Source organism: Lissotriton vulgaris, chromosome 5, assembly GCF_964263255.1.
Source record: "Lissotriton vulgaris chromosome 5, aLisVul1.2, whole genome shotgun sequence".
NCBI classification, from domain to species: domain Eukaryota; kingdom Metazoa; phylum Chordata; class Amphibia; order Caudata; family Salamandridae; genus Lissotriton; species Lissotriton vulgaris.
Genome location: NC_141693.1, coordinates 194,437,892 through 194,459,227, shown reverse-complemented (window position 1 = coordinate 194,459,227; position 21,336 = coordinate 194,437,892). Strand labels below are relative to the sequence as shown.

The following is a 21,336-nucleotide window of genomic DNA, read 5'->3' as shown; positions in this document are numbered from 1 at the left end:
CATACCATTACAACGCAACTTTTACATCGCAAAAACATTTACAACGCATGTATTTACAACAAATGTTTTTACAACGCAGGTACCTTTACAACGCATACCATTACAACGTAAGTATTGGTAAGTATATAATTATATTTTAAATGTTATATGTTTGGGGTAAAGGGGTCTTGTTAGGGTTCAGGGTCAGTTTTGGGTTTTTGGGTAAAGGGGTATTTTTGGGGTTCAGGGTCAGTTTTTAGTTTTTGGTTAAAGGGGTATTTTTGGTGTTCAGGGTCAGTTTTTAGTTTTTGGGTAAAGGGGTATTTTTAGGGTTCAGGGTCAGTTTTTAGTTTTTGGGTAAAGGGGTATTTTTGGGGTTCAGGGTCAGTTTTTAGTTTTTGGGTAAAGGGGTATTTTTAGGGTTCAGGGTCAGTTTTTAGTTTTTGGGTAAAGGGGTATTTTTAGTTTTTGGGTAAAGGGGTATTTTTGGGGTTCAGGGTCAGTTTTTAGTTTTTGGGTAAAGGGGTATTTTTGGGGTTCAGGGTCAGTTTTTAGTTTTTGGGTAAAGGGGTATTTTTGGGGTTCAGGGTCAGTTTTTAGTTTTTGGGTAAAGGGGTATTTTTGGGGTTCAGGGTCAGTTTTTAGTTTTTGGGTAAATGGGGTATTTTTGGGGTTCAGGGTCACTTTTTAGTTTTTGGGTAAAGGGGTATTTTTGGGGTTCAGGGTCAGTTTTTAGTTTTCGGGTAAAGGGGTATTTTTGGGGTTCAGGGTCAGTTTTTAGTTTTTGGGTAAAGGGGTATTTTTGGGGTTCAGGGTCAGTTTTTAGTTTTTGGGTAAAGGGGTATTTTTGGGGTTCAGGGTCAGTTTTGGGTTTTGGGGGTACAGGGGTACAGGGTAAAAATAAATTAAAATTAAATTTAAATTAAATTACATTAAATTATATATTTTTTAATTAATTTACGATTATAAAATTAATATATATTTACCAATACTTACGTTGTAATGGTATGCGTTGTAAAGGTACCTGCGTTGTAAAAACATTCGTTGTAAATACATGCGTTGTAAAAGTTTTTGCGTTGTAAAAAATGCGTTGAAAAGCATGCGATGTACTAACATGCGTTGTATCAACATAAATCCAGGGAATCGCTGGGGCTACACTGTACTACCAAAGGATAGGAAGTAGGAGGCCCACGGGAGGCGTGTGCAGTGTCTTTACACACACGCAAGTTACCATAGAGTTAGAATTGGAATGAAAGAATTGGAAACTAGTTCTTTTAGGTCACTTCCGGATGGGCTAGGAGAAAGCTACTTGAAAGTTAGACACTAGGATAGTTAATACCCACAAGAGCACTGGAGTACTCGCGTTACCTCACCCACAGGAAGCAGGTGCATAGGTGTCAGTGTGTCGGGTTTCGTCGCTCAATCCTATGGAGCCTTGGAGAAAGATGCTGCAGGCGACCAGGAGAGAAGTGTCCGGTTGGATCCAAGGGCAGATCGAGGATGAAGAGTACCTGAAAGCAGAGGGGACAGAGTCTGGGTCACTAGCCAGTGACCAGGAAGGATCCAGGAAGGAACCAGGGATGTCACGAAGCAATCAGGAGATGTCGTGAAGCTTGTCTCTGCTGCCACGTGGACCAGGAGGTGTCGATGACTACCAGGAGTCAGGCACGGATTGTCCCACGAAGGCACTTGCTGTCGGCGGTGTCGGCTTCCGGATTGGAGTCAACAAGCCTTGGCTAAGGCTTTCCACGCAGGAATCGAAGATGGCTTCTTAATCAGAGCAGCAAGGTCTGATGGGCTGCTCCTTTTCAGGGGAGCAAGGGCCAGTCTGGAGCAACCAGACCAGCAGTGTAGATTCAACATTTTGTCATCACAGAGGCCACGAGCCAACGGGCAAGTGACTGGACAGATGCGTCAAGCAGGAAAATGCAAAAGGGCCCCATGCAACACTCGAGAAGTGTGGAGGGATGATCTTTGGTGCAGATGATGCTCGGGGCTGGGGCTTCTCAATCCCCAATGTACAACTTCGGGAGTGCCTCAGAGGTTGCACGGAAAGTAATTTGCTGGCTTTCCAAGTTGGCCGGTCCCACGTCTTGCGTCACCTCTACGGGTCTCAGCTTTGCTGTGGCTGTGGATCGGGCTGAAGGAAGTCTGGAAGTCTGGGTCTTGTCAGGCTCTGTGTTCGGGCTCTGGCGGGAGCGACGACAAAGCAAACCATTGATCACTTGATGGTACCTGCTTGTGCAGGGTGGTCACTCCTTGACCACAAGGGAGATTCTTCAGTCTTCTATCTTCAAGTAGAACGTCGAAGGTCCAGAGTTTCGTTTCAAGTTTCAGTCAGGATTAATCTAAAGTCTTGGGACTCAGCTCCTACTTATATACCAAATTTAGGGGCTGGATTACCTGCTAGGTCCCTCCTATGGGTGGGACCCGGGAAGGGGGTGGTTATACCCCTTTCCCTTTGTCCAGTTTCGCGCCAGAGCTGGGGCTGGAGTGCCCCAGCACCGGTCTGAACTGGACTATGCATGGGATACCTTGTGTGCCCCAGGCAGTGTCTCATTTCATTCAGCCCTCCATGCCCCAATACACTACAGCCTGTCTGGGGTGGTGCGAGCACCTCCCAAGACAGGAAACCTATTAGCCAAGCCTCCCTCGCTGGAAGGACTCCCAGCAGCAGGAGGTCAGACTTGTGTCTGTGGCAGAAGCATCCATTTTGTGATGCTGAGGCAATGGTTGAATTTAACCTGGATTAGTAGGAACAACATGTCTTCTCCCTCTAGAAGGGTGGAATGCTACCCCCGTCGCCAGAACTGGTGAGGGGGTAGTATTCCAAAGCGTATGACACCTTACACAACATGTTTTGATAAAGCCAAACCAGAGTTAGCATTTAACCGCGAGGTTCATAATGCACTTAAGAGTATATGGTATAGCTATATCTTAGAACAGCTATAAGGACATGGTTCCTAAAGCTGCAGACAGGCTCAGCTCATGCTAGAGCCTCATGTCACATAAAACCAAGCACTCTGCCTCCAGGATTGTTAAGGCCTGCCATAGGAGTGACTTATATGTGTATATGTGTCTAGATATAAGGCTAGATATAGGAATACTATATCTAAGCAAGGGGTGATTACACGACCTTGCCCCAGCTGAGTGATCAGCCAGTTGTGTCAGTTTGGATGGCCAGCCAGGGGTGGCATAATACATGCTGCAGCCCCTGGTAGGCCTTGGATGCATCTATGCCCTGGGTACCTATAGTACACTGTACAGGGGCTCATAAGGTGACCCAATTCCCAATTGGTAATGTACCTAAAGTACATGGTATTGAATTTAGAGAAAGCACAGTTGGGCTGTGGGTCTGATTAGCAGGCCCACAGCCACACTAAGTCGAAAACCAGTGAAGCAAAAAGCAAAAAGTGGGGTGACCATAGGAAAGCAGACCCTACTCTCCTACACATCTGTTCTGGTAGAGTAGGAACAACCACACGCCTGACTTCTATGGTCTGCGCCTTTGGGAGCTGTATCAAGGGATAAGTCTTAATGTCTCCATGTACACATCTGATAGGCACTGTTTACTTTACCACCCTCATAAACGGAGATGCCAATGACTGAAGAACCACAGACTGTTTACAGCCTGAGTCAAGTAACGCTCTAACGGGAGTCCCTCCTACTTGTACAGTTATGTGAAAGCTAGGTCCCATTTCGGCAGAGTACAGGATGGAACGGGGTATGCACCCTATATCCATAGGTTCTTGGGGTTTCTTTCTGGGACAATCTCTTGCAATATGCCCCCACTCGCCGCATTCAAAACACTGTGGGTTACGGAGTGGAGGATGTTCTAACTTGAATGGTTGGGGTTTCACTCCTTCTGGGGTAGGTTTAACTAGCTTCTCCTGTTTTCCTACAATACCCGTTAGCTTCGAGCTTTTGTCAGTGTCCCAAGGCAAAGCTCTAGGTTGTGCTCTATAGAACGTTGTGGCCATCTCTACTGCTTGTTCAGGGCTAAGGTGTTGATGTTGTTTGAGCCACCTCTGAATAGGATATGGGAGTGCTTCCAGGAATTGCTCCAAGTAAATCATGGCCATTATTTCGTCTTTGGAGTGTGTTTGAGGTTTTAGCCATTTATCAGCGGCAGCGTTTAACTTAAAATACAAGGTTTTTGGGTTGCCTGATGCGGAGCCCCTTTCTCTTCTGAATTTCACCCTATATGCCTCTGCACCATCCACATGTGGTCTAATATTAGCTCTTTAATCTCAGGGTATGGTGTGTTACCGTGTGGGTTGGCCACTTGGTATGCGGCCTGGGCTACTCCAGTAAGAAGCAGTGCTAAGAAAAAAGGCCACTTGACTTCGGGCCAACCTGACGCCCGTGCTGCCCTTTCAAAATTAAAAAGGAACGCATCTGGATCCTCTCCTGTTACATATTTTTGTAGGGACACATTTGGGCCATTTCCTGCATGGATTTGCAACTGTATGGTCAATTCTCGGCGGTCATCAGCTACTTTTAGGAGTTGTTCAGCCTGGTTCGCTAGAGTATCCTTCAGAATGTTCCGGTCTGCCTGAGCAGACGTCATGTGCTTTTCTACCGCCCACTCCAGCTTCCCCTGCCCTCTTATTAGCTGCTGGATCAGGTTTTCCATTTTGAGGCGACCAAGATCCCACTTCTGACACCACCTGTGGCGCGGTGGAGAAGCAGACCAGGACAACTAATTTTCTTCCAAAGGGTTGTCTTTTTTAATGGATGACAAATAAGACTTTGGCAAGTCAGTCTTTGGTGGACACAGTAATCAGAAAACAGAAACGACAGTCCTTGCTGTTTCTTCGTGGGGACTGAACGATGTTTATGTGTTCCAGTGCTTGGCAGGCTTGTTGAACAGGTCCCAGGTGGAAGAGAAGACCGCCAATAGAAGGGAGGGGTATGAAAGAAGGAAAAAAACAAAAAACGTCGGGGGAACGTTTCAGTTCAGACTAACTTCTCTCAGGAAGCCGGGGGAGGTGCAGGGGGGGACTTTCACCACTACCGCCACCAATGTGTCCTTTTCGCGTGCTACTATGCCGAAGAGGCTCCGGGTTCCCCACCTCCCGTAACTACCTCCCCGCTGGATCCCTTCGGTGCACAGCCCCAGACCAAAGCAAACCGCCCCGTACCTTGTTGAGCCACGTCCCTCCGGGGCCGTGGCTCACTGCTGCGCGTTGACAGGTAGGGTCTGGCTGCCCGTCTGTGTCCTCGTCCGGTGCTTCTTCACTTTGGTGCGTTTCCGAGGGCAAAGAGTCTTCCTGCTTTTCTTGAGAGCTTTGTTCTTTGTCCGTTGGCGTCACAATGAAGGTTTTCACCAGCGTCTTCTCCGGGCATCTTTCAACGGTCGGTCCACTTGAACACCGACTCCCTTCCGCGTCCTCCATTTTGAAGTTCTCAGGATTATGTGACCTAGTCACGTGATCCAGGAAGTCCACCTGCTTAAGGGGCCAGTACTCTTCGGACACAGTCTGTAAAAACAGAAGAGGAGACTGGGAAAGATAAGGGGGGATACGTTCCACTGAGGGGTCCCCAGAATGCTCGTCGTCACATATACGTATATATATATAATATATATATATATATATATCTATATATTATTTTTTTCAACAACGTTGCTCCTGCTGGAGCTCATTCGCCTTTCCAGGGGCGGCATGTTACCGGCGGAGCAGCCGGAAATGAATATCCATAAACAAACAGCGTTCATTCGAGCACTCAGTTTGATTAAAACACAAGGAGTCGGGTCTCTTAAGCCAAAATATCGAGGTTTATTAAGTCATAAACCTTGTGACGCATGTAGCACAGTGCAAACACACATAGCGTAGCGTAGTGTAGTGCAGCAGTCATTTTTTGCTTGCTCGCGGTACTCGACGTCAAGTTGGCGACCGCGAGCAAGCAAAATGACATCCTGGGAGACTTTTTCCTCGTTCGCGATCAGCAACATCAAGTTGCCGATGACGAGCGTGGAAAATAAACCTCCCTGCGAGATTCTCAACGTGGAAAGGTAAGGTTTCTCATTGCGTGTGGTCACGTATGCTCACGACCGCTCGCAATGAGAAACTACCAGTCCGCGTTGAGAAAGTTGCCGCTCAAGTAAAAATCTCCTCGAGCGGCAGAAAACTACAGATCGCACTGTGCTTGATGCCGTTTTCAATGATATTCTACCGAACAGTGGTCCCTATATGTGGACAGTAATATACAAGAACAATAATCATACTCCTAATAAGTGATATGTCTTTTGTCCAGCCGGACAAGAATTTTATTTTTCATTAAGTTGGATTTCAAAGCTTTTTTGAGAACAGTTAGATGTCAAGTGGGCACAGCCATGACCCTCAACATACAAGACAAAACAACGAAGCAGGTGGCCAAAAAGGGCAAAGCAAAAAATATATGTCTGTTACTTGTAGTCAGTTTAACAGACTTAAATTGTATAAAACACACCATTGCATTTACTCATTATTACATTAATGTTTTGCTTATGGGGTTGTTGGTCGACGACGTTTCGATGCCTTTTTACATTTGGGGCATCATCATCAGGACAAGAAATGACAACATTGTTGTCTTGAACAAGAATTAATAGCACTATGCCTTTTTGTTACATTTACTACACATAAGGTAATTACATTGGGAAAAAGAAGGAAAAACAAAAGATAAAAAATTGACATGAATAGTAGGCATGTTATTTTAGACCTCATAATGATGCATGAAGTGATTATAAACGGCGAGTGAAAAGATGTTTTTTACTTCATAATTATGCATGAAGTGATCGCAAACGGCGATTGAAGAGGTGATCGTCGCGGCAGTTACGTGATCATAAAGCAGTGAGTGAGTAGATTAAAACATGCCGCGATTATGGGGAGTGCGTTTAAAAAGGGGGAAAACGTTGAGGAATTGAAGTAAGGACGGTACTGGCGTAGTGAACATGCCCGAGTGAAAGGAATGACCGAAGCACGCAAGATAATTAAAAAAGAGGGTTTCAATCGGTTCTTTATCATGCTCGCTGGTCACTAACGTGGCGTGCACACTATTTTCCTCGTGAGGTAGAACGGTAAATTCGAGTGACAATTGAGCCCTCCGTGTAGTGAAATCAAGTGGTCAGATAAAGCGATCGGGTGCAGGTTCACGGGAAGGATTAAAAAAGAAACCTACGTGCGTGGTTTCCATGTGGCCGTGGCCTCACAAGTCCTTACAATAGATAATTATTGCATGAGCCTTCTGTGGAAAGGTTAAAATATTAGGAAGTGGTTCCAAAATGCTGTGTTGGTAAATGGTGGGAAGTGTGGCAAAGGCTGGACTATACTGTTTACCTTGTGGGATGTAATTGTGGAGAAATAATAAAATCTCCAGAGCTTAAGCAGGAAGGTGAGCTCGGTCGCTCAATCCGTTAGACTTCTAGCACAATGGCTGAATCTGGAGGGAGGGGAAGAAAAATAAGGGGGGTTTTATGACGGTGAGTTAGTCTACCAAGTAGAGATGGATTAGATAACCGTGGTGACAACGCTGGGAGAAGGGGCTAACTTACTTGCTGGGTTCGGCAGCACTGTGGCAGGTACGGTGATCTGATGTGCTGTGATTCCTGGTTCCTAGGACAGTCTATCTACCACTTCGGTAGTGGAAAGCGTGAAAGGACTCAACTTAGTAGCTAATGAGAAAGGGAGTGCACGCGGCGGTCATTTTGGACTGGTGAAGTACTCTAGAGTGAATTTGCAAGATCAGAGTGCAAGGGGACGGCGTATGTGACTTTAAAAGAATACATTCCTTACAGTATCAGAAAATTAAAAAATAAATGCATTTTTACAAAGATTACAGCAGGGAGGCCCAGTCTTCAAGACGGTTTAGGCCATTCCGAATACTGTCGGTTTTCAGGATCCAGTGGAGTTCTTCCTTGTTGAGCAATTGTGATGTCTGCTCCCCTGGGGGGCGGTTTGATGATGGTAACCACTGTCCAAAGGAGGTCTTTTTCACTGTGTTCTTTTGCTGAGAAATGTTCTACAAGGGGCGCATTTGCCGTTTTGCACTTGATCCTTCTCCGGTGCTGTCCAATTTGGATTTAACCCTTTGGCTTGTTTGCCCTATATAGAAAAGCATAAAGGGACACAAAATGGCATACACTAGTGTAGTATCGGGTTCCCAAGGCCTACATGCTCCGAAGATAACCCACTTACATTGAAAGAACTGTTGGCACGGAAACTGAAAAGTACAAAGAACAAGTTTATTAAGACCCCATGGGGTGGTGGTACATTCCTACAGCACCCTTCGGTAATGCAAGAAGTATCACCCCGAACATCGGTGTGACCCGTTCTTTTATACAATTTGCAGGTAATAAAAAGATAGGCGGTACAGAGTTACAGAGCGTTATGTACATATATGGTCATTTTTGGAACACAGCCAGCTCATTGGAGGGGTTACAACCCCGCTGGTCAGTTTGGCGGCACATTCCTGAGGGGTGACTGGTCAGTTAGGACTGCACATGTACAGGCTTGACCGTTACTAAAAATAGCCTGTTGCTGGGCAAACTCGAGTGGTCAGTGGTGCGGACAACGGACTAAAGGGCACGCTGGCCACGAGGCCGCTCATGATCTAAGATGGCTGCCGTAACAAACAAGATGGCGTTTCCAAGTATAGTCAAGTTAGGCGGGAAAACGTGTAGCACAGCTAAGCGCTAACCCGGCCATTGTCAAATTACGACAGACGACCCTTTTAGCGTTTAGCTGAAGCTACCTCATAGTGAACATAATCAGGGTATTCATCTTCTATATCAATTAGCATTATTTGGGCTACTTCTTTATGAAGCATCATTTTGTTGTGAGCAAGAGCTCGTCTTGATGGTATGCAAGCCGATAAGCACATGGAACATAAAGCTGGGCCACATTGTATACATAAACATACAAAAAACAATATCCCAACAATGATGCATAGAATCGTTAGCAGTTTCCAACCCCAAGTGGTAAGCATTGACCAGAACCATCCGGAAAGAGTCCAAGTTCCATTGTCCAGGTGTATTTCGGCAGCTATCTTATGCAATTTCGAGATAGCATCATAAACAGGTGGTGAATTATCAGGTACGTATACACAGCAGCTACTTCCGATGATTCTACATGCCCCCCCACGGTCAGCTAGAACCACATCTAAAACCATTCTGTTCTGGAGCGTAACAATCCTAGAAATCTGGAGTTCTTCAGTAATATTTCCTAGTGCAATAACAGTATCATTGGCTACAGCCTCAACAACGCGAGTCAATCGTCGTATTTTCCGACTATTCAAACAGCCCCCACAAAGGAAAACAGTCCAAAATTAAAATCCACATATTGTTGTAAAGCAGTATCAGTCTGATCAATTTCATCCAAAACAACAGTACGTTTAACACGATTCAATACGAAATCATGATAAAGGACATAATCATTATGATACATTGGTGGGGCGATGAATACAGGGGGTAATACAAAGGATACATAACATGTGCCTAACCATCCTAAAGGGAGCTGGTGGTAACCCTTATTGCCACAAATAAAGTACGTGTTTCGAGATGCCACAAATGATATACCGTTCGGACTGTCAAATGTAAGTGTAGTGTTACATTCACTCTTTCCCACCAGGATTGTGCCTTTATTACGAATGCAAAGGTCTGCTTTAGTACTGATAACATTTATAACATGTGTACTGGTCAAATTAATGTTCCTTTGATTGCTGTAAACCCGGGGTGCAGACATATTGTCGGGGCGGTACTCCTCCCATTCAAATCGAGTACCCTCAGCTCTTGGATACCCATCCCGATCATGGTAGCATATTTTATTCAAACGGAAAAGCACCCCCCCTTTCGTTGGCCATCGTAAAGTGAAGAGAAGAGTGTACCAGGCGTTACAGGAACCATTATGCGAAAATGGGAGTGGAATGAGTGGGGTGCCCCCTCTCTTCTGATGCCCAGGCAACATCCCACACACCCAACAATTAGACGTATTTGTCATGTTATGCGTGTGATGCAGAATCTAAATAAAGCTATTGTTCAAATAAGTCTGTCGGTGCCGTTCTTCATGGTAGGGCAAGGTAAAATGAAAATGTTCAGATGGAGCCGGGGTAGTCGGCAGCAAATGTTCACGTGCAGGCACCACAAGTTCAACTACCCAAGCTATCACTGCTATTACCACAATCGTCAAGACGAAAAGGATGGCACCAAGTATTCTTTTGTCTCGTGATGCTGAGGACGCCATAGTTCAAAAAGTTCTGAACGTCCCAAATAGTTCAAAAATTCACAAAGTCACAAATGTACATATGTATATACCTAAAAAAGAAAAATACGGTGCTGAGCTCCGAGGTAGCCGTTGTTTTCTTCTCCGGGGTCAAGACGGGTGTCGCTACTCTTGGCAGAACTGATCCCCCCCCCCCTTGAGATTTCCGGTTTCACAAACCCCAGAGCGGTAACCGACCAGTCTCGAAAACCAAAAAATCTTCTTATTTTGGCCGCAGATTATAGCGCTCTCTTCCAGAAACAGTGTGGTCCGGGAAGGCTCCCTCAACTTCGGCCGATGTCACAGCTGGGCTCTTTTCTTTCTCCAGAATCTCCTTGTAGTCGGTCAGCACAGCAGGATTCACCAGGTCCGGAGAAACACGACGGCAGTGAGTTGAATGCACCCACCGCTTTCTGTTGGTAACTCGTACAGCTGTTCGAGTCGCCAGGAGGACCTGCTCGGGGCCACGCCACCTCGGTTCCAAGCTGTTCGTCCTCTCAAACGATCTGATCATAACAAAGTCTCCAGGACGGAGATTGTGAGCCTCTCCAGTAGAGTTGTCAGGGAGCGCTTCTCGAACCTGTTGATGAATAGAAAGCAAATCATTTGTTAATCGTGCCAAATAATCGTTCATCAATATACAAGGCACATCATGTATCAATCGCGGCTTAGGCACTCCCCAAATATTCATAGGCCTTCCAAACACCACTTCATACGGTGTGTGGCCTGTTCGAGAGTGGGGCACTGATCTGAGAGAGAGTAATGCTAGCGGTAAAGCATCCAGCCACTTTAATGACGTGGACGCCACAATCTTAGCCAATTTTAGTTTCAACGTGGCATTGTACCGCTCAACAAGACCTGCTGACTGAGGGTGGAACACAGCATGAAACCTCTGCTGGATTCCCAACCCCTTCAGCACATACTCCACAATTTTCCCGACAAAATGAGGCCCATTATCGCTCCACAAAAATTTGCAAACTCCAAAGCGAGGAAAGTACTCCTTAAGCAACACCTTAGCTGTTGTCAAAGCTGTATTATCCTTCGTGGGGAAGGCCTCAACCCATTTGCTAAAAGCGCACACCACCACTAGGACATACTTAAGGTTATTGCAGCGTTCAAGCTGGATGTAATCCATTTGGAGTACCTCAAAGGGTGCAGATGGTGGAACAAACCCTCCTTTCGGAGTATGGGTCCCTTTCGCAGGATTGTGCTGTAAACATATCAAACAGGTCTGCACTACTCTCTTGGCAGTATTGGCGATCTCGGGATGCTCCCAAACTCGTGATAACAACCGAGTGATCGCAAGAGCTCCCACGTGCGCTAATCCATGTGTCATCTGAACCATCGTCTGCAAGTAAGCTGCAGGCAATTTCCATTTCTCCATGTCTTTGCTTCTCCAACAACCCTCATCATCTAGCACCCCATCTGCTGCCCATGCCGCAAGTTCTGCTTCAGTCGCTGATTTCTGGATGTCTAGTATCTCTGCTCTAGCATCATACCATCGCTCAGCTTGTGATTTTGTTACGTACATAGGGGAGTCAGTTCGGGACATAGCTGTTTGTCTCGCTATGCTATCTGCAAAGGCATTTCCTTGGCCCACTTTATCAGTGATCTTTTTATGGGCACTGCATTTAATTATCGCTACTTTCTTTGGACAAAGCAACGCAGTTAGGAGATCACGCACTAGTTCTTCATGCATAATGTGTACTCCGTGAGAAGTCAAAAACCCACGTTCTCTCCAGAGTAGCCCGAAGTCATGCGCTACTCCGAAGGCATACCGGCTGTCTGTGTAGATGTTCACACATAGGCCAGCACTCAATTCGCAGGCTCGTGTTAACGCTATCAGCTCTGCTGCCTGAGCCAATTTTTGTGGTATTCGTGCTGTTTCTACCACTGTCTTACGTGTCGTGATCGCATATGCTGCGGAAGTCGTACCATCTGGCAGCCTCAAACAAGATCCATCAACCCACAGTTCCCCATCCACATCTGGAAGTGGCATATCCTGTAAGTCGACACGACCCTTTGTCTGTTCCTCGGTCAGGAAAACACAATCATGATGTTTTTCTTCCTGACCCTCCTCAACCGGATAGGGCAATAAAGTGGCAGGGTTCAGGGTAGCACATCTTTTCAGTGTGATATGTGGCGCCAAAAGTGTAAGCTCATATCCTGTCAAACGTGCACTCGTAAGATACTGGGTTTTCGTCTGATTCAACAGGGCATCAACTGCATGGGGAACTAACACCAACAATTTGTGCAATAACACTATTCCCTCACTCTGTCGTATAGCTACCGCTGTTGCTGCAACTGCTCGGAAACACTCAGGTAATCCTCGTGCTACAGGATCGAGAACCGCCGAGAAGTATGCGCACGGCCTCTGCTTATCCCCGTGTGCTTGCACTAACACTGATAACGCGCACCCATCTTTCTCGTGGACATACAACGTGAAAATCTTTGTATAATCTGGTGTACCTAACACGGGTGCAGAGCAAAGGGCCTGTCTCAATTGTTCGAAAGCATTTTGACATTCCTCTGTCCATTCAAGGGGCATTGGTGTAGTTTTGGACAGCAACGCTAACAAAGGTTTTATAATGTGCGAAAACCCCATAATCCACTGTCTACAAAAGGACGTTAAACCTATGAAGGCACGTACATCTCTCTGCGTGCGGGGGACTGGTGTATCTAGAATCGCCTGAATTCGATCAGATGTTAATGCACGCCCCTCCTTAGACAAAAGATGACCGAGGTAGGTCACCTTGGGTCTACAGTATTGAAGCTTTTTCTTAGAAACCTTGTGATTGTTCTGTGCCAGAAAAGAAAGCAAGGCAAGCGTACTCTCCTCACATTGTGCATAAGAGTCTGCAGCAAGCAAAAGGTCATCTACATACTGGATAAGGACAACCCCAGACTGCAACTCAAAGGAATCAAGCTGTCTTTTCAGAGCCTGGCTGTAGATACTAGGGCTCTCAGTGTAACCTTGAGGAACACGACAAAATCTATACGATTTATTATTTAACGTGAAACCAAACAAATATCTGCTATCAGGGTGGACAGCAATGGAAAAGAACGCATTTTTCAAGTCAATAACACTAAAGGTCGTTGCCGTTGGTGGCACCAGTGTAAGCAAGGTCGTGATGTCAGACACCACCGGGTATTGGGGAATGACAATTTTGTTAATTTCTCTCAAATCAATAATAAACTGATAGACTTTGTCGTCAGTATCCTTCTTAAGGATCGGGAGAATAGGGCTATTGCAAACATTATAGGGGACTTCCTCCACTACCCCTGCAATGATCAAATCTTGAACAATGTGTGTCAAAGCAATTTCACCTTCTTTAGAGATCTTATATTGCGGGACACATGGCAAAGAGGCTCCCTCTTTGACAGTAATCCGGATAGGTGGAATAAGCATCTGTCCCACATCCGTATCCGAGGTCGCCCATAACGTGTGAGGGAGAGAGGCTAATGCTTCAATGTCTTTAATCGTGAAAAATCTGTTCGGATCTGGGTAGTTGTCATTCAAAATAACCCGCACCCCTTCGGGAGCACAGCGTATCGTTGCTCGAAAATATTTAAGCAAATCAATGCCCAGAATATTATCTGGGGTATAAGGTGACAACAAAAATTGGCCAAAACTGAAAAATGTATCAAGACAAAGTGCAAGAGGCTTTGATAATGGGCTAGGAGTGGGTGTGCCGTCAAACCCTACACATGTTATCATATCGCCAGACAGGGGAGCCCTCGGAACCAAGTTTTTAGACAAAGCGCTACGAGTAGCTCCTGTGTCAACTAGAAACTGATCAGTAGAACCCAAGATACCCGCTGATACATATGGACCACTCTGATCTACTGGCACTTCAACTGATTCCGTACCCCATCCTACGCAATCCTATGCATGTACATAATCCTGGTGTTCCACATTCTCACCCTCTGATATCTGATACTGGTTCCGTCTATCAAACGTATTACGTTCATCCTGGCCACGGCCCCTCTCTTCAAACCTGCTACGATCACCTCCACTACCTCTCCCCCCCGAGTAACTACCTCTCGACCTTCCACCTCCTCGACCACGCTGACTACGCTGCTCACGAAGCACTGGACAATCATCGGCCCAATGTCCAAACTCTTTACAATAGGCACATTGATCCTCCGCTATATCCGTACGCCCATACGACGCATTGCCCCCTCCTCGTCTGCCTCTATCGTTCCCTCTATTTTGCGTCCCGCGAACCTGTGCCAACATCACCTTCGTTTTCAACTCCTTCGCTTTCTTATCAACACTTTCTTTAGCCTCCAATTCCTGCCGCTCATAATACTGAGCCATAGTTAACAAAGACGCAGGGGTCGCCGTGGCCCAGGAACTTTCACTCGACTTCAATCTTTTCGCAATCTCCGGTAGGAGATTAGCCACATACTTATCTACAAACAAATGCCTACCCGTATCGTCTGTTAACGATTGGCCACTGTAATCATGCAACGCCTCTTCGAAGCGTGTAAAGAAATCTGAAACCGTTTCATCTGGCTTTTGTTTGCACGAAGCTAACATGGTCCAATCGATCTTTTTAGATGGGACGAGCGTTTTTAATTTAACCAAAATAGCCGCTGGGAGGTCTAAAATCAACTGACACGGCTTACATGCCGGTTCCCTATCTAAATCAGCTGCATTTATTTCTTTCCATGTTCCCCCAAGTATTGTTTCATCATTATTTTTACGAATTAGTCTCCACATGTCAGGTGGAAGAATTAACCCAAAAAACAAATCTATATCAACCAAAGTCATGACACAGGACGAAATAGCCCCTTCAACCCCTTCATAAAATGCTGCCGGGTTTTTACGAAGGTCAGGTAAAGAATTTTTCAACGCCATAACATCCGCTCTATTCCAAGGCGTATACACCCAATTATATATAAAATATCCCTTTGCATCCTTTGACAGTTTATCATCATCTGTACCTTCCCCTTTAGGCGGGACATACAAAGGTGCGGCTTCACGCATAGGCATAACATGCATTGCAGAACTCTTATCTGAACCCCGGAGAGAACACTCCTTAGATTGCCCACTAGACTCCGACCCGGACTCCTTATTCTTTTTCCGCTCGTCCCGCAATCTGGACGTCTCATCCCGCAGCTGCATCAGTTGCTTGAAAAACGTATCAACATCTGAAAGAACAAATAAACCTTTATCTAGATTCTCATGATGAACCGCTCCAGCCTTAGGTTCTAACGTGTCCGAATATTTACGAAATGCGGTAACAACTTCATCAGCCAAAGTGGATAAAAAACACATCAATTCCAGTTCTGTCCATTTACCCCTCTCTGCAATAACTTCAGCCACAGTTACAAAATTTGTGTTCAATTTACGGGCCCAACTACGCAAATCCGCAGATCTTTCTGCAGGTAACCTGACACTCGACTTGCTCCCTTTTCCCAACTTATCCTGTTCGTCATCATCCGAGTCCGCAGTCGGGGCCGTGGGTGGAACGTACGGTGGCGGTGATCGATCTAGTAACGAAAAATCATCAATTTCATTATTAAGGACAGGATAAAGCGGTCGACGAATAGGGAATTGACCAGTCGTTTGCAATTTACGTTCCCGTTCCTCCCTCTCTATCTTCTCCTGTGCCTCCTTTTCCTCAAGCTGTAAAGCCTTATCCCGAGCAGCCTTGCGCTGCTCTTTGTCCGCCAAGTCAACCTCACGCTTCATACGCTCACGCACCGCTTTCTCCCACATTCGTACACAATCAAACATATTTTGTCTAGACCTTCGTTGAAACAAAAATTGCTCCACAAACTGAACCTTTCGCAAATCGAACGACCCATGTAGAGGCCATTGTAACTCGGGATCTGTTCTAGTATACTTATGCCATAATTTACTGTACATTATAGGGGGAAGGCCGAATTTGATGTACATCTCACAATTTGGAGTTCCTTCTGGGGGAGCCGGCTGTGATTCCGCTAACCTAATTGAGGTACCATTTCCAAGACAGCACATCCCTCGGAGTGTGCTGAAAACAGGCATGTTCAAAGAGTATCACGAAAGCGTGATACTATATAACTGGCACTTACAGTACTTCACACAAGTGTGCCGCTCAAAGTAAAAAGAACAAAATTAGAGAAACATCTCTACATGCCTGCCTATGTGAAGTGCACTACACATATAGATTCAAAGTTCACAAATTCACAAATGTTAGCTAACTCAAATCAAAGTCATAAGTCCTAGAACTTCGGCAAGCGTCCGAGGACTACCTTGCCGATCACAAATCATAGAACTTCAGTAAGCGTCCGCAGACTACCTTACCGATCACAAATCTTACCCAAAGTCTCAAAGGTACAGATTCCAACTGCCAAGGTCTTTTAATCGAATCAGCCAAACGGCACTTTATCCAGCAACGCAGACGATCAAGAACTCAGTCGGAGACCGGCGCCACCTGGAAGGTCAGATCAGAAGGAAAGGAAGAAACACCGCGGGTGCCAAGACTCGGGTCACTCGGTGGCAGCGTACGCGTCCATGGCGAGTTTCCAAACCTTCGTCACGACCTCTCCTTCGGGCATCCGAGTCGCCGATGAGTCCCTTCGTGGTCGCCAATTTGTAGTATCGGGTTCCCAAGGCCTACATGCTCCGAAGATAACCCACTTACATTGAAAGAACTGTTGGCACGGAAACTGAAAAGTACAAAGAACAAGTTTATTAAGACCCCATGGGGTGGTGGTACATTCCTACAGCACCCTTCGGTAATGCAAGAAGTATCACCCCGAACATCGGTGTGACCCGTTCTTTTATACAATTTGCAGGTAATAAAAAGATAGGCGGTACAGAGTTACAGAGCGTTATGTATATATATGGTCATTTTTGGAACACAGCCAGCTCATTGGAGGGGTTACAACATATGAAATGAAAAGACAGCACACCATGTGGTTTTGCACTGAATTATATGTGCAAAAAGAACGACGCGTTTCAGCAATACGCCTTTGTCAAGTTTACATTGCATGTTCAACCCACCACAGAAATACGTGAGGAACCGAGAAAACGTAGAAGAAAAACTTCCATTTCATAGAAACACAGAAGAAAGACTTCCGTTCTTCACTATCCTTCATGATTGTTCACTATCCTTCGTGACATACGCATATACATCTGTAATTGCAACAGGAGAAATGAATCGACATTTCCCAATTAATCACCAATGTAGATTATTATACAAAATACCAATAATATGCCTGAGAATTCAGAGAAATAGTAATCATGACACAGCACAGGGGGGGAAACATGACTGCAGCCTGCTGAGCTGCCGCAGTGCTCCGTGATCGAGCTCCTGCCTGCGTTGCTCTGTAGTAGTTTAGTCGGCATGACGTTTTTGAAGTCATGCACTTTTGTTTTGTAAGCGCTACAAACTCTTAATGGGAACTAGCAGAAGGCTTTTTCTTATATTTTTCAGCAGAAATTGCCGTTTAGGTCGTAGCGCTTCTAGGCAGGGTTATCAACTGGCATAGGTGCAAATTCAGGATGGTGAGTGTAAAAATTCAAGACAAAGGGACAAAATTAAGGACAAAAATTCAGGACAAAAGGTCAAAATTCAGGACACATGTTCGGGACAAAAGGTAAGTTTACAGACACGTCAGAGGTGGTCGCGCAATAGTATATAAGTATGTAAATAGACAACCATCTAAGTACAATCAAAATAAGTTTATATTAAGTTGAGACAATCGTGCACTTCACGGTTTTTCAGTATGGCCGCAGCTTGCTACCTTAGCCGATTAAAAATTTGCATCTAGCTCCAGCAGGTACATTAGTCAACAGGCAATGGTGAACCACACCTGAATATAAGTGAGGCCGCTTTTAGTGTTGATTGAAAACTACTGGATATACAAGGAACTTTGCAGTGCCAGCCCCCAGTAACAAAACCACTCCCCCCCACCCTTTCCAGCCTCCCAGGAAAACACCTGATACCCGGTCTGGCCAGTTTTGCCTTGCTACCACCCTTCAATGGTGCCCCTCATCTTCTCTTAGACTGTTTCTCATGTGTATTTAATTTCTCTTATAGCTCTTGCCCCTGCCCCAGAGAGGTAAAAATAAACATGGGGTGAAAAATAAGGAAGGGACTCGGGAACCTAACCCCATAGCTTTGGATTTGGAGGTGAACCTTCCAACTTGCGTAATTAAAGAAAAGTTCTCTTCATATCTAAGTACGGAGGTGAAAACAAAGCGGACAAGGGCTTCGAAGGGGCCAAAAGGCTCAAAAAACCTTAAAGCAGTGCTCAGTTTGGGGTCAAAAATTACCCCATCTTTGCGATCCTACTTTAAAGCGGTCCCCCAGGTATTAGACCTAACAGAGGGTGAGGTCATGTCTGGTCCCCCAATACCTGCCGCAGCCACTATTGCTTCCATCACTACCACTACTTCTACACCAACGCCCATGGCAGTCAACACTGATTCCTCTTTGCCACCTATTCATTCTTTGGATGGTCAGCTGGAAATTTCCAGTGTGGGTGTAGTAGTCACTTCTGTGGTGAGCAAAGAGATGCCTGTAATGGCTGACTTTTTCTGGCCCTTTTAGAGGGAGAATGATGGAGAATGACTCCAGTCTATCAGCCTTATAGTATAGGGATTAGGACTATAAGTAGGACCCCTTCATGAGACACAGTAGGGTATTTTCGTACCCCTTTCCTTAGATTAGGGCTTATAAATTAAAGCTAGGGGATAAATATATAAGTATTAGTCATGATCCATCCTTTTGCTAGAGTGTTACGATATTTTCCATGGAGTTATGCGTGTTTTAGGTCCTGTAGGCCTTAAACGGGACAGACTCCATCTTGCCCTCTGCCTGGTAGCTCGAGAGGCCTTTTAGGTCAAGTGTAATGTTTTAGTTTTAAGCTGTTGTTCGCTTGGAGAGAACCGGCTCAGGCTGGCCCTTATCGAAGGAATGTATTTTTCTCCACTCCGAAGACACAACTTCAGGCCGGCCGGCTGGGAACGTGTCCTTGGTACGGGGAGGTACAAGAATTTGGTGGGCGGCAGGTTACTGGCCGTAACTTTCCATGAAGGAACAGGCTTTGATATTAGCGAAGGTGTTAGACAGTTAGGGAGTTAGTTCGTAGGCGGCAGCTAGCCGTTAGCATCTCTGCTATTAATCATTTCCACGGCGGACAGTCGCCATCTTTGAAGTCCGAGAAAGATTTAAGACCGAGACTCTCTGAGACAGATTGAAGGCGAAATAGTGCGGAGCGCACAGAGACAGAGAGAGAGAGAGATACGGTGGCTAATAACCAGCAAGGTTCCAGTGACTTGGAGGGAAGCAGAAGAGATTGAGCCTAGCGGTGCAGACGTGTACTTGTGACGGCTGGGGTGTGACTTCGAGACGAGCCAAGACACAGAGACGAGAAGGGAACCTAGATGACTGCCGATCCCCGACTTCACATTAACCAGGTGACCTCCGCCCTTTCCTTAAATAAGCGCACATTTTAACCTTTACCTTTCCTTTACAGAAACTACATTGCATAGTATTGTGTTGTATGTTTATTATCAATAAATATCCTAGTTCTTAGTGAACTGACATGTGCCTTGTATTCTTATATAATCATGGTAACTGACACTTCTAGTTGAGCATTGTTTGCATGAACGGATGTGAAATCCCGATCAGGTAAGGAGTGATCAAGCAAATAGGAAGCGAGGGGACTTTTGATGCCAGGAGCAGAAGGTACATATTATAATTGGGAAAACTGTATTAACTTTCATTGTCATAGTTTTATTCCAAGTAGATAAATGAGAAGTTGCTCCCATAGGTGTCCATAGGAAAGTGGTCGTCGTTGATATACGGCGTTAATGAGAGCGCTGCGGGGGATACCAGCGTGGAGGTTTGCCGGATTGTGAACCGTGTGTAAGTGAGAGCGCTGGGGGGGATACCAGCGTGGAGGTTCGCCGGATTGTGAACCGTGTGTAGATGAGAGCATTGGGACTGCAGGCCCGTGTGTAGACACGCCGGATTGTGTGTCATATCTGCCCTAGGGTAGATTAGTCTGGGTCTGAGTGGCCGCGAGACTAGCTGATGTGAATAAGATATGGTAGAAGATCTATGCATGTTTATTGCTTTTTCCCCATCTTTAGGTACGAACTGTACATATATGTATCCATACCCATTGTAAATACGTCCTAAGGAGGGAGGTGATTACGTTCTGGCTGGGTTAGAGGGGCCCCTAGGGGCTGATTCCATCTAAGCGGAAAATCCGGCCATTACAATGCCCCAGCCCCACACTTCTCCAAATCTGCAGTTTCCTGAGGGGACTACGGTACCACCTATAGAGTTAGGTGTCATGATACTCAATGAACCCTCTGTCTCGGATGTAGTCCTCTTAGGTGATATGGGAACACACCCAGGAGTAAAGGCGGGGGAGCAACCGAGTGAACAAAGGGTGTCCCAGCTAGGGGGGGAGCTATTGCCTTCAGTAGTACTGCTCCAGAGGGCCCTAGTGTTAGTATCATCGCTGCCTCCCTTGAATCTATGTTCTCCTCACTCTCATTGGATATAAAAAAAGGGTTTGATGAATCCTCGGCTAACCAGCTTGAGATCAGGAATGATTGTGAATCCCTAGATAATAAGATTGAGGGTCTCATGATAAGAACAGGGAAACTGGAGGAAACAGTCGCTGCATTATTGATTAACTTGGATCAGGCCAAAGAAGACATTGTTAAGCTTAGAAGGGAGAATTCGGCCTTGTCCGACAGGATGGAGACGTTGGAAAACAACGCTAGACGAAGTAACATTGGGATCCCAAACATTCCTGAGGGCTCAGAGGGGTCAGATATTAAACAGTTCATTACCCTGCTTCTTAAGGAGTCATTAAGATTAGATCACCCAACTGAGGAACTGGCTATTGACATTCAGCGGGTTCATCGGGACCCGTTCAGAAGAAATCTCCAAAGGTCTAAACCATGTAAGATACTCGTAAACTTCCATACCTACTCACTCAAGGAGCATATCCTCAATCTGGCTTTAAAACAGAAATCCTTGGGAGGGAAAGGGTTTACATTCAAAATAAGGTCCGACCTATCTAGGGTTACCCTAGAGAAGCAATGGGAGCTAAGGAGGCGGTTGGACGCATTTAGGAAGCTAGGTGCCACTGCTCAATT

General features: G+C 45.7%; 1 protein-coding gene across 2 annotated transcripts in view; it reads left to right on the top strand.

The window, feature by feature from the left end:
• Positions 1-21,336, top strand: part of LOC147710457 (ficolin-1-like) — a 511,385-nt gene that overhangs the window by 85,584 nt on the left and 404,465 nt on the right. The gene's annotated exons all lie outside the window — the stretch shown is intronic.